Source organism: Lepisosteus oculatus, chromosome 24, assembly GCF_040954835.1.
Source record: "Lepisosteus oculatus isolate fLepOcu1 chromosome 24, fLepOcu1.hap2, whole genome shotgun sequence".
In the NCBI taxonomy this organism is placed as follows: domain Eukaryota; kingdom Metazoa; phylum Chordata; class Actinopteri; order Semionotiformes; family Lepisosteidae; genus Lepisosteus; species Lepisosteus oculatus.
This window is the reverse complement of record NC_090719.1, coordinates 3,941,594-3,955,748: the sequence shown is the minus strand read 5'-3', so window position 1 is coordinate 3,955,748 and position 14,155 is coordinate 3,941,594. Positions and strand designations below refer to the sequence as shown.

The following is a 14,155-nucleotide window of genomic DNA, read 5'->3' as shown; positions in this document are numbered from 1 at the left end:
GAGCAATTAACGACCTTTGGGTACAAAAAGGAACATGTAAAAATCTAAACACTGGAAAAAAAGGCTCCTGTGTCTCTGCGCTTTTACTTTAATTGGATATTATAAAACTTTATAAAATACAGCTGCATGCCAAGCGACCACTTGCGATTTACATAACAAATGCAGTTAACTTCAGACCAGTGAGAAAAAGACGGGTTTATTGCAGCACATGAGGAAATTTGCATGCAAAATTGATACTTGCAGCCTTCCTCTCGTATACAACATCAACCTTGCACAGCAGTTTTAAAAGACCTTGCAATACCATCTGTTATCGCTTAAATTAGCAATGCATATGATTTGCAGGAAATGTCTTTGGACTTTTTTTTTTGCATTTTAACAGGGCTATAACAGCTGATCGGCATTCAGCAATAATGATTTCATTCATTACAGAAGGTTTACCTTCTACGGATGTCTGGCAAAGATGATGATATTTCCTGACGCAGGCTTACATCTCAGGTGTTATGCTCAATCAAAAAGGATCATTAACTCCATTAACTCAGAGGTCAATCTGGAAGACCTGGATTTATTTGTGACATCCCACATTGTTTCATGTCACCATCATGACACTAACATTAACCAGTTTTTGCGTTTTCTCTTCACATCTGTAGAATTCCAAACTGTAGTGAAGCAAAGTAATAATCCATTTGGTTTTCAAACACAATTTGCATATTTTCACATACAGCAGGCTACAGTGCCTACACCATTTGCGACATACACCAACGTGACACAAATATGTGTTTGTAAACGCACAGCATTTAGCTTTAAAAACACACAAGTTCCCTTCCTTCCAAACCTGCAAACATTTTTTGAAAGCACTGCAACTCAATTGTGGCTGACATTTTCTCAAATCTCACATTATACCTGATTTACCAGATCTATATTTAAGATAAAATCAGAATGCAAAAAGACTTGAACTGTAGAGCCTCTTACAGGTATCTTACTTTGGAGATCTGATCAGTCCTCACTTGCCCTTCAACGTTTGGTGTTATTGTCAGTACTGATTTGTGTTCAAGGCTAAATTACAGGAAAGAGGAAATATGATGTAGTTTTATTTATCCAACTGAAGGTTAATTAAAAAAAACACACTGAGGACATTAAGTCGACAGAACACATAAAAATATACTGTGCATCACAACAACAACAACAACAACATAAGCTGGAACAGATCAGATCTACAATAACAAATAGGAAAACCACATTTTTCATCACATTGATCTTCCAGCCAGATGGTATAAAACATACTTATAACATGTTCTAATGTTATAAAACAGGTACAAAAGATACCAATCTGAAACCAAAGAAAGTTCACACGTCCCATAATTTGAATGACAGGGGATGTTTTGCACGATGGAATGGTTAAATGATTAAAAATCCCTACTGAGAACTGTCTGAACCTGTTCTTCACTTCAGGAAGACTGCTCCATACCCAAGGCAATATGAGAGACATACTGGCTACCATAGTGTGAATTATTTTAAACATTGTATATTTAGAAAAAAGTATGATTTGGACAGATTTGTTTATGTGGCATCAAATTTGGATAGTAACATATTTCTATAGCTACAGTAATGAATAAACTGCTCATGCAGGCAATAATAATAATAATTGCTTACTCTTATATAGCGCTTTTCTTGACACTCCACTCAAAGCGCTTTACAGGTAATGGGGATCCCCTCCACCACCACCAGTGTGCAGCCCCACCTGGATGATGCGACGGCAGCCATAGTGCGCCAGAACGCTCACCACACATCAGCCATCAGTGGGGAGGAGAGCAGAGAAATGAAGCCAGTTCAGAGATGGGGATTATTAGGAGGCCATGATTGGTAAGGGCCAATGGGAAATTTGGCCAGGACACCGGGGTTACACCCCTACTCTTCTCGAGAAACGCCCTGGGATTTTAATGACCACAGAGAGTCAGGACCTCGGTTTTAAGTCTCATCCGTAGGACGGCGCCTGTTTACAGTAGAGTGTCCCCATCACTACATTGGGGCATTAGGACCCACACAGACCGCAGAATGAGCGCCCCCTGCTGGCCCCACTAACACCACTTCCAGCAGCAACCTTAGTTTTTCCCAGGAGGTCTCCCATCCAGGTACTGACCAGGCTCACATCTGCTGAGCTCCAGTGGGGCTGCCAGTTGTGAGTTGCGGGGTGATATGGCTGCTGGCTACAAATGCAAACACCACCAGACCACTTCGCATTGCATCCATCTATACTTTTATACCCAAACTCTAAAAGTGTTACACTGAGTGACACAAATGCAACACTTCAGCGTTGATCAAACAAGAACAAAAACCCCCACGCAAGCATTTTAGTGCATGAATAATTGAACGCGTAAGGGCTGGGACGCTTCAAAATACTTGTAGGACCAATTAAGTTGTGCCGATTCTCTTTGTAAAATCAAGAAAGTAGATTCCCCGGATTTTAGCTGGTGCCGCTGAATTATTTGTGATACCTTCAAAGACCGATGTTTTTTCACTGGCACGCAGGCCAGACACTTGTCAGCCTACTGCCTCTGAGCAGCCCTGGCTTTAGGAGCTCAGTGCCAACAGGAAGACTATGGCTCACCACAGAAGGTCACACAAAATCACGATACAGTATCACACACTTGATGGTGCTGTTTAATAAATATTTAAGCAGTACTAAACGAAATTAGGTCTTGCACTTTCCTACAGCAAAACTGTAAAATGTGACTGAAATGAAGGAGAAATGCTAAGATTTCTGACATTCAGACATCGACATTATCCTAACTGAAATCTCTTTTCCCCTGTGTATTGCATGCTGAGTTCACAACCTCCTCACGTAACCTTGCGAGTTGTGAGGAGGTTTTCTCTTCTGCCAAACTGCATTTGGATAGGATAAAGTGAAACTCAGTACCGCTCCATACCTGGGGAAGCTTCCAGCAATTGTCTGAATCTGAGAACAATCCAGACACTTAAAAGCAGACTTTCCCAGAAACAGCCCCCTTTAATTCGTTTTGCAGCAATTGAGTTTAAAGGAAAATGTATGATCGACCGGGGTTCTGATTTTAAAAAGCAGCAAAAACAATACATTATTCTTATGAGACAATCTGACTGTAATGTGTGTTACATGCAACGCTCAATGCAATACAGGGCTGACTGCAAAACTTAAATTACAATACCTTAAAAAAAAACTACTAAAGAAATCATGATTCTCCTCAAGCACAGAAAAGGCTCATTTTTGCAATCTGTAAATTCTCTTCTGCTGTGCACAAAACCTTTATTAAGGCCTGGTGTTGTAATGTTCCTAAGGGGCTGGCGACATGCTGTGTTATGAAAGGGGGAAAGGAACAGAAGGAAAAAACAAACGATGAAAGTCAGCGAAAAAAAAAACAACTCTGCAAACAATTTATGAATTTTTAATACTACTGCATAAGTCATTTCCACAGTGAGGCAACCCTGCGTTTCACCAGCTCGGTTAAGACTCACAGATTCACATGTACTGGTTTGGATCTAAATGAAACCACCCTGATCACGCACCACTGTAGAAGATGTGCCTACAGGGGATGAAGGTATTGTGTTTTTCCTTCCATGTCTAGAATTCCTATTAGGGAAGAGGTGATCAGTTTGTACACTGACCAGGGCAGAAAGAACTTGCTCTTCAGCCCTGCATCACTTCTGGAGAGGTCAAGCAGATCTGGCGATTCAAGCAGAGCTCAGCCTAACCTCTACGTGTTAGAAAGCACCAGGGCCTGGGAATCTACAGCACACAACTGCTTTGGACAGATTCATCATACTGTCAGAATTGTGTGTAGTCAAAATCACAATGCTTTACTGATGCAGTACAAGGGACTGTTTACCTACAGCATCGAGTGCTGTAGCTTCAACCAAGTCCCGATCGTGATCTAGCATTTTAAAAACAATCCGTATGTTAAGGGCAGTTATCATCCAAAGACTCCGAGAGAAAAGCTGCTGAACAGTGCGAACTGAGCTGCGCGCACAGAAAACCACGAGCAGCATCCTGCCGTAAATTACACGCTCATTAAACTGAACTGCCTCGTTTCTTAATTATGGTTTGCAGGCTCACACACTCAAACGGCCGTTTCAGGCAGTGGTAAACAACCACAACAGATACTGCTGCTGGAGCAACAGCCTTTGGTTTGTGGTTTGCTGTGTTACAAGTGCATTAGTACACTGAAGTGGTAACCCATAGAGAAGGCAGGGGGACAGATCACGTCTGCACACCGTGGACACAGAAAACATTTTATACTCAACATACAAATAAACAAGAATTAGTAATAAATCTTTTTCTTCCTAATTTGACTTGAAATAATATAATGGTTTACTGCATCTAAGGAAGAAATCAATATAGCGTAGATCAGACTGTTCTATAACTTCAGTCGGATATACACGCAGTGCTTTAAGTGGGCAAACTAGCAAGGAGGGCGTGATTAGTGAAGAATCAGTAGCCTACCGCTTAACAAGGTCTTTCATTTTGATTCTGCTTAAAATGAAAAATGTTCTCGGTCATTCAAAACTAAAAAAAGGCAGACACCAGGTTTTCAACGAGCAAAAATGTGTGAACTGCAGCTTCACTTCATACAGTACATACTCTGCACAGTGTCTGGCCCCACCTCAAAAAGCCCTCCCCGTCAACACCTCCACTTTGTTATTGAACTCGGGAATGAATTTATAAACCCCCTCATGTCAGAGAACACATATTCCCCAGTGCTATCTGGAACGCAGGTTACGCTCTGTGCATGATAATCGGAGACTATTATGTGAATGCATGGCGTTCATGTACTAGAGCTAAAGTTCGATTGAAATCCAACACATGCATTCAGGGGTGTGAACGTCCACAAGCCCAGGGCAGGGAGTGCTCCACGACAGATCTCATTGATAGGCACGTCATGTTTAAGCATTAGGGCAGCTCCTTCAACTGCCACTCCACAGAGTGGCATTATTCTGGGATGGAAACTGGATTTTAATTCACAAGTTGGCGTGGCGCGATACAACAGAAACTCGAGACACACCAGGAAAGAAATCATAAATAAATAAACTGAACGGAAAGTAGATTCGGGAGCCAGTGATTTGAATATCGGCTTACAAGCTTTAAGGTGCTGTATTCAAATTGTTCCATGAATATTTCACCAAGGACCCAGTGAAAGGGAACGAACGAGTGTATTGATCTGCCAAAAAAAAAAAAGCCTAATCTCAACTCCTGTTCTTCGCTGTACAGCACATAGGTGCCCCCTATGAGAAGACACACACTGCTGACCACCTGAGCCCACATTAAATTACTCTTCGCCGTCTTGCATACTAGTAACTAAATTCAAACTGCTGCTACTTAACAGTCAGCCTTAACTCAGGCGTGTGCAGGTAGTCCTTGAATTACAACATATGCGACTTGCTACCACTACCACTTACGATGACCATCCCCTTAGTCGTATTACTGTACAGTACTGTATATTATTTTCGTGTCCTGGCGTTTGGTTGCAATGTCCAACACTGATGACATCATCAGCCTGCGCGACACCGTGCTGCCACATGTTACTGTTTACTGATCCAAGATGCACTTGCTTGCTACAGGGAGATTTAGAGTGAAAAGAAAAGGCAAACCATTTTTGAAGAAGCCCAGCACTGCCGTCTACTCACCCCCTGAAGGTGATCCATGTCGATGATCCACAATCTCACAAGCCTCCTCTTCGGCTTCATCCAATTTAATTTAGGAGCTTCATTAAAAAATCACGCGGGCCCAGTGTGCATTCAGCTGACTACATTAACACTAAGTGCAAAGCTGCACTTTTTGATTCATTTTTCATTATCGATTACTTTTAGCGCATTTCATTTTATAATATCTATGTTTGTATATTTACCATGAGTAAGGGGTCAAATTAGTGAAAAAATATAACAACGCTGTATTACACAACGTAGCGTGTTAATTCGTTACGTTTCCCTATGGTTCGTGTAGGACTGCGATACACGCACATGCGCGCGATTTTCGACTTACGACGGGGTTGCCGGAACCTAACCGTCGTAAGTCGAGGACTAGCTGTATTGAAACGAATGGCGATAAATCTAGGACAAAACAAGATGAGAAAAAAAAATTATGCTGCGTCTTCGGATTAGACGACGAGGAAACGACCTGTCCCTCATCTAAATGTCTTTTCTAACGGGGTCTCCACCGAAAACCTGATCTTCACTTTCCAGCTGAAGACTTGAAACCAGGCCTGTTCGCCGAACGGAACCCGAGCCCGACAGCAGTGGGTGAAACGCAGGGGGCAGGACGAGCTTCTCAAAAGAGAAAGAAGAGCGAGCCACCCAGCTGCATTATGGGGGATGTACTAGGAAGAGGGGAAGTAGGGAGTTTTCTGGCGAGTGGTTAGTCTGGCTGGGAAGAGCGAGTTAGAGGGCATACATGCCCCAGGAGCGATCCTGATACTGCTGGAGAAAAGACAGAGCCTCCACAGCACCTACAGACGCTGCGAGTACACAATGTCTGCGTTCCCCCCCCCACCCAAAAGTCCTTTCAATGATGCCGATGACCTTCGACAGGCAAGACAAAGCACCAAGGACACAGAAATATGGCTTCGTCCAACGTCCCAGAGATGGGCCAATTATCCAGATTGTGCGCGATTGGACAGAAAGTTATTTCTGCAGGTCTGCATTTTCTTCCAGTTTAGCTTGTTTGTTTTTCCGACGCACAATAAAAACAAGGTCATGTTCTTACAACGTAAAGCAATAAAAATATCTACACAGTCGCCCGGCAGCTCAGCGCCTTGTGAAAGTGGGTTGGGGGGGGAGAAAGGACTATGATGCTTTTTTTTTTTACTTTCTGAATCCTTGGCACATCTAGAGTCTTTTGTTGCTGTTGTAACACGATTCTTTGGTCAGAAAAGGATGTTTTCTTTCTCATATTGTAGGTAAAAACAGCATGAGAACTTAAAAGGACTCAAGTCTACCTGCAAACAAAGACAGGGATCATATACCCCTGCTTACAACAAAAGAGGGCTTTTCAACAAACCAGCAACAACGTAGGCATTTCTCCAAAGGAGTATTAATAATACAGTACAGAACAGTCATTGTGAGTCTGGGGTGTCATTTAAAGGTCAACTGTCATCCAGGCAGAGATGAAAAGTTTCGGAAACACCGTGCTCTTTTTTTTTTAAGGACTGGCTGTCACAACACTTCCCAAAAACGTACAACATTCAAACAGCCTTTCTAAACTTACGCTGACCTCATTATCATCTCAATTTCTATACATCTCTCTGGGTGCAAGGCAGCTTAACAGGTTATTTTTAAAATCTAAAGGCAGTGCAGCCCAACAGTACAAAATTAACACAATGATACCAAGACGCTGCTTATTTACTACGGTATAATTAACTGCAGGGTCACCACGCTTAACATTTATGACACATAGTCTAGTCCTCTTATTCCAGTCTCGTGAAGGCACGCCGCCTCTAAAATTAAGTCTTAAATGACCTAAAAAACAATGCGTGTAATCTCTCAACACATTTCTATACAAAGAGATCTCATTCAAATGCCATCAACATATCTTGAGCTGTTCCTCAAACCAGTTCATTGTGGAAATGCGCACGTCTGAGCTCAGTAATCCCTGTAACAAATGCTCCCCATACCAGCCGTAAATCGAGATGAGTGTAATAACTCAGTCTGCGCCACCGCCTGCCCAAATAAGTACATCATTACATTTCAGAAGGATTTTCAACCATCAGCCGAGCTACTGTAGATCCCCGTTACGTCTCGCTTGTCTGAGCCCTACCAAACAGAGCAATGATGCCCATCATGTTTAAGCAGCTAATTCGATGAGCTAATCCTGCCCCGCAAGTGAATCAAATCACAATAGGAGAGCCTCCACTTTTGCCTCACCGGAATCCAGTGGAAATCTGGGAGGGATTAGATGGGAAGGTTTGCCCCATGACATCAACATCAGGGCGTGATGAACTCCTGAACCTCTGCAGGCAGCTGGGTACAGGCCCACAGATTCAAGGAGTTGTGGAGTCTTCAACAGGCCTTCACAAGGCTGTTTAGACTTTCCATACAGTACACACACACACACAAGGTTAAAACACAATGCTATGCGTGAGGATAACAGCTGTATCTGCAGGAGGTGCCTTATGTTACAAGCACTATTCCACATCAGGAGTGGGCATTTTTCTTTAATGGTGGCACTGGTCTGCTCCTTGCCTGCTGAAGACGAATTAAAATGCCAGAGGCTGTAGAGGGGAATTGCACGTTTGTTTAAAATTGAGAGCGGATCAGTTCGTACAGGTCGACCAACCCGTGCGTTACCCTGCCCGAATATTCCAGCCCTCTGCACAACCGTCAATAACGCACGCTTCCCACCCCCCCCCAACAGGAGAGCCTGCTCGTGAAGGCTCCCCGAGACCACTTTCTCCACCGGTGAGGAGGAAACCAAAAATTTCACCGGCACAGCAGCGGGCTGCAAAAAAAACAAAACAAAAAAAACACTGTGCAGTCCTCAAAGCTTCAAGACGGGCGGAGGGGAGCTACCAGTCATTGATCTGTTTGACACGCACCGCCAGACGACGGCGCATAAAGTCAACAGATGAGGATCTCCGCCGCTGCTGCGCCACTGTTGAAAGGAACAAAGCAATAAGTGCATCGCAGACAAAGGCAACTTCCCAGCCTCCCGATAAAAGCAGCCGCCAGGCTGTCCTTCAATTTACTGCTACATCACGGCTCGAGAGACACTCGAGCACCACCCTGGGAGGTTTCAAATCAGAAACGAGGTTTTGATGCGACCTTGTTTTCGCCGTTGCCTGCTGGGTTGCTTGCCACAGTCCCTTCCAGAGCAGTGAGCCCGCGGGCACTGGTGTTGGGCTCACTGTGAGCCCTCAGCAGCCCTGCCCTGCACTTCCAGTCCTCCAGGGCACCTTGTTGTTAACGTCGGCGTCGGCTGGGGGGAATGCTGCCTCGATACATTTTCTGACACTTGCAGCCCCGCCGATATGATAAAATATGATAAACGGGGGATTTTTAGGCTGGAAATCGCTCTGCCCGTCGCTGAAATTATATCTGCTGTCGGCACACCTGAAGAAAACCCCCACATGCTCACGCCGAAATGGGAACATAATAAGAACTCCAATTTTTAATATTACTTTTCATCACTTGTTATTCCAATTTAATGCCATGCTTTCTTTTTTCGTTCCTCCCGAAGAGCAATATTAAGAAGTCATAAAGCACCTCCTTCTGCCTACAAACCTGCACTCGGGCAACAACGCAATATTTTGTAGAGCTGCAGCTCTGGGAAGAGATCTTCTAGACCAAGTTCGGCACTGAGAATTCCTTTGGCATGCAAACAGGCAGTAGACATTGATTTCGCTCCAGACTACTATCTTTAGAACCTCCGCCACCACACAGTTAATGCCAACGTAGCATCTTAAATCAGAGGGAGAAATCGATCGATTTCAAAACACAAAAGACGGGAAGCAAAACACAAGGCCACTGGAGTGGAAGGAAATCAAGCCAGGACTCCAGGGACAGAGACCATCAGCAACAATCCACTCGCTGGCTCTTTTCACAGCCAAAAACAAAACAGGAAATCGACCACACACACACACAGACACACACGTTCGATGCAACTCTACAGCGTGCTGGGGAAAGCCGAAAAGGCCGTCAAGAGGGCAGTGCGTTTTTGTTTTCAAAGAAGAGTTTTTTTTTAACAATCGCCCATTAACGGCACTGAAACCAGATCTGATGACCGGATGCGTCAATGAAGCCCGTCAACTCGAGCACGAACACGAACTGTACCTCAATAACTTCTAAAACCCGAGCCGTGTAAGATGCTGACCTTTTTGTCTTGGTAGACCCTACGACAGTCTCTACTTATGCTAAGCATTGCGGTTTACAACTCCTTCCCTATAGTAAGAGCTCCTCGTATTGCTCTCCCAAATGGAATTCTGCATGGGAACAGCAACGAGATGCATAGCCTGTATTCTTCCTGGGTTGTTCAGAAACCAAATCGCTGGGTAAAAAAAATCAGAAGCAGAGACAGACGGGGCTTAGCGATCTGAGGAAGCCGATGGCAGATGTGTGAGCCAGGCTGGGTTGACGCGCGGGGGACTGGGAGAGCAGTCGTCGGAGGCGTGCTGGGGCCCCAAACCGGCATCCGTCGGCACCTCCCCACTCCCCTTTTGTTCCAGCATCGCGCGCCGCTGCCTCTCTCTCCCCCCCTCGGCCCCCTCCCCGCCGTCGCCACGGCTGCAGCATCCGAGGGGACAAATCCGAGGGGGAGTTGCCAGTCCCAGCTCTGAGGGAGAACCCAGACGAGTGCAAATCGAGGAGGAGGAGGAGGTCTTTATAAACGCTTCTGGTGTACAATGTATTCTTTTATTCTGTACAATTTTATTCTGTTGATGCATATTTTTGCACATAACCTATTACCTTTTTGTTGTTTTGCACATTGTCTGTTGTTTTTTTGCACATCCTGTTGTTTTTTGCACACTGCCTGTTGTCTCCGTCTTTCTTTTGCTACACAAATGTATTGTTGTTGTTGTTTTTTTCTCTTTGTACTACTTATGTCCGAGAGCTAGCTAAATAGCATTTCGTTATACCATATACCATGTATATGAGTGTAATGACAATGAACTTGAACTTGAATGTAGTTTCAGCTCAGACGAGGCAGCATAAAAACAGGGTAGTCTGTGCTGTGAAGTAGCTCCCCACTTTTTGCAGGCTCAGTTTTACAAAGAGAAAAGTGCTGTATTACCCAAACTGCAATGTACTTGTGTCGAATCACGCGTGTTCAGGTTTAAGGCCTGCAGGACAGGCAGCGGTAAATAAATGTTTAACGCAGAGAAAACTGAAGAAAAAACTCCTATCCCGGTACAATATGCGACACAAAAAACTAGAGAACGGGACCAATGTCAGGAACTGCCGATTCCAGGGAAATTGCCTCTCCGGTCACCAGGGAGTGTTCAAAGGTGAGCGAAAACACACAACATGACAACACAGTGCGACCCTGAGCAAGATAAAAACGCACCGCCCTTTATCAGCACTACGATGGCATGCATCAAGACAGAAGACCTGCACCTGTGGACTTTTATTACTACTTTTTAATCAGGCTATTTGTGTAATAGACCAGCAGCCCCTAAGGAACAGGAAGAAGACAAATGAGAAAAAAAAGGAGATCTGTCTGATAGTGCCTGAACACACAACAGAGAGGACAAGAGCCCAGATGTAATCTGCATACAGAAGGCAGATTAGGGAACGATGCAAAAGAATTCGATAGCTGAGCTTTAGAAAAGAACCTGCTGATCAACTGCACAGAAATAAACCGGTTAGGGCTGTAGTCAGAAAGTTATTAAAGATCTAGATTTTATCTGGCAGATTTCAAAGCGTTCAGCCCATAAAACAAGCCCTCTCGAACCCTCTTCCTTTCTCTGACCAGTTACAGGACATTTTTAATTTCTTGAAGTGTATATATAGTGTTCTGCAGACACATTCCCTTTCTCCTCTACAGAACGAGCTCCGTTTCCGACACTTGGTTAATCAGCGGAATGCAATTCGACTTCAAATTTCCACGGCTTCTCCAAAGCAGCTCAAGGCCATCAAGCAGGTATCGGATGGGTGCTCCGGAGATTGAGGAAAAGGGCTGTAAGAAAAGGATTGCGAGCTGGGAGACCAAGGTTTGAAAATCACCCTGAGGGGAGACAATATTGACAAGGAGCTGAAGCAGCACTTATTAGTCGATATCATTTGCACAATGCAATATTCCCAGAACAGTTCTTCTCAAGCTCACAGGCATGAATCCATTCCAGCAGTTTCGGCGAGTCTGCACAGCGCAAGAGGATATTTTTCAAATCCAACCTTTCGGACCACCATGCAACAGGGCTCGCTTAATTCCATTAAGGATCTGAAAGGTTTTGACCTTTGGTTGCCATACATTAACATCGAGTGTCACAAATAGCCCCCAATCAATACCTATCCCAGACTAGCCTGCCATCTGAAATCTGTAAACCAGCTAATCTGTATCTACAAAGGCACTATGAATGTTATTACAACAGCTTAATGCATTGTATGCAACATGCAGTCAAACAGATTATGTCGAGACAGTTCGCTGTACCAGAAAGCCTACTCATTCTAAACCGATCTCCCCTACTCGTGCTCCAAACCATGCGTTTTTATTCTCAGATCTGCCCCCAGAACAATTCTCCACCAGTTCGGAGGAGTTTGCTGTTCAAAAAGGCAGTCTCTTTGCTTTCTCGCAACCATCAACAATAACAACGAACGCTAGGGCACCATTTCGCATGGGGATCTGAAGCACCAATCGGTCGCACGACAGCCTGCGCTTGATCCCATCCGTGCGGAAGAGTGGCAGGAGCCGACGGCAAGGAAGGGAGCCCCGGGCAGGAATTGTTTGGTTTGTTCGGGAAAGAGTGCAGCCTCAGCACATCCCCAGCATGGTCACCGCTTCTAAGGCATGCCCGAGCCTGGAGAGGCCACAGTTTCAATTCCATCCCCAGTAGCACAATTCCATGAATGCACTGCGCATGAACGCCTCAGTGTGATAAACTCACAGGCCATCTGGCCAGGCGATCACACCAAATTGGACCTCCAGACGTATCCAGGAGATTTTCTCAAAATAGCCTCGCATTCTGTCACACAGAGTGGAAATGAACATGGGAAGGATACAAAAACCCGACACAGCCACCAAAGCCGAGTCGTAAGTTAGCTTCTTTTTAAGAACCCTTACTGGCATATGAATTGAACTGAGGAAGGGTTTTACACAAAGGTCCAATAAGATCTGTTCTTTGAGCTCACGATTTCTGGTAACGGACAACCCACTGTGCATATAGGAGAAATAAAAGCGAAGCGAACAGTCGAGCACAACCGCAGGTGGAAAATGGCCTGATGACAAACCTCTCGAAACAAAACTCACACTTCTTAAATAAGAGTGAAGGTTTGTGTGCTACATGGCATGCAACAGAAATCGAAAGCAATACCGAAACTACACTGTCACAATTTGCTACGGATTTTGTTACAAACAGCAAGAAGTGGAAATTCTAATGCATATAAAATGTTACAATTACACCAAACCTTCTGTGCAATCGCTCAGTGGTCAGCACACCAGACTATAATTGTGTGACAGTTTAACAGGCTTCACATCCTCATTTTTTGCAGGCTACGTAAGGGAGACCAAACGACACCGAGAGCAGGCCCAGTCTGTAAGGGAATAACATCCTCTGAGAGTATCAGGTGGAAATAAACCTAAAACCCATGCGCCCGTCTGAGAACAGCAAGTTCCAGACGCAGTGAGCTCCTCTCCACCCCTGAAGGGGCTGTAAGCAGAAGTTAACAACCAGTTTGGTAGCTAATGGCCCAGAGACAAGCCAGAAGTTATTAACACTTGCAGACTGGCTGTTAAGTGAAGCTGAGACTCAAGCAACAATGTCCTGCTCACGGTGCTGTTGCTAATTTATTCCTTTCCCAAGCCGAGACCCAGACGCACAATGCCAGTCTCTCGCTTGTACAGGACTCCGCTGACAGACCTGCAAGACAGGGTCAGGCCCACATGAAAGCAAGACGTATATTGAAAACAAAGTCTACTGTAAGTCAAAGGGTACTGTACATTAGTGATCCCAGGACATGTAACCACAGTTTCTATCTCATCACCATGGCATTTACAAGCGAGCCTTATCTGCACGGTGTCAAGCATTCATTCAACCCAGAACTTTCAATCATGCGTTTTCCTTGCACACGTCTGTATCTTCAGGACACAGAAGGCAAGACGACCCAACGTCAGCGATTGTGGGGACACTACAGTACAGATTTCCTCTTTTTCTTCTTCAAGTCAGCAACCACACAAAGAATCCGCTTTTGAGTTATCAGAAGCTGTAGTCGCTGTTCTGATGGATATTTCTCCCCCCACCAAAGTGTTCGCTTCAATCTGCACCCTCATTTGGTTTTCAAGGTTATCGAGGGCAGAATCACATGAACAGCCAGCCACAGGCAGAGTTTTATGTTCCATTACGTGAAATAAAAGACACCACAAGGAAACCACATTACCAGTTTCTTTGTTGTTGCTTGCGGTGCCGTCTAAGCTGCTGTACTTGTGAGATTTAAATTCTGAATTGTAACACCTTTTAGTTTTAGATTCATCATCACTTGCAGCAGT

The 14,155-nt window shown here is 44.5% G+C and overlaps 1 protein-coding gene across 8 annotated transcripts in view; it reads right to left on the bottom strand.

The window, feature by feature from the left end:
* strbp (spermatid perinuclear RNA binding protein) overlaps positions 1 to 14,155 on the bottom strand; it is a 104,054-nt gene that overhangs the window by 65,794 nt on the left and 24,105 nt on the right. The gene's annotated exons all lie outside the window — the stretch shown is intronic.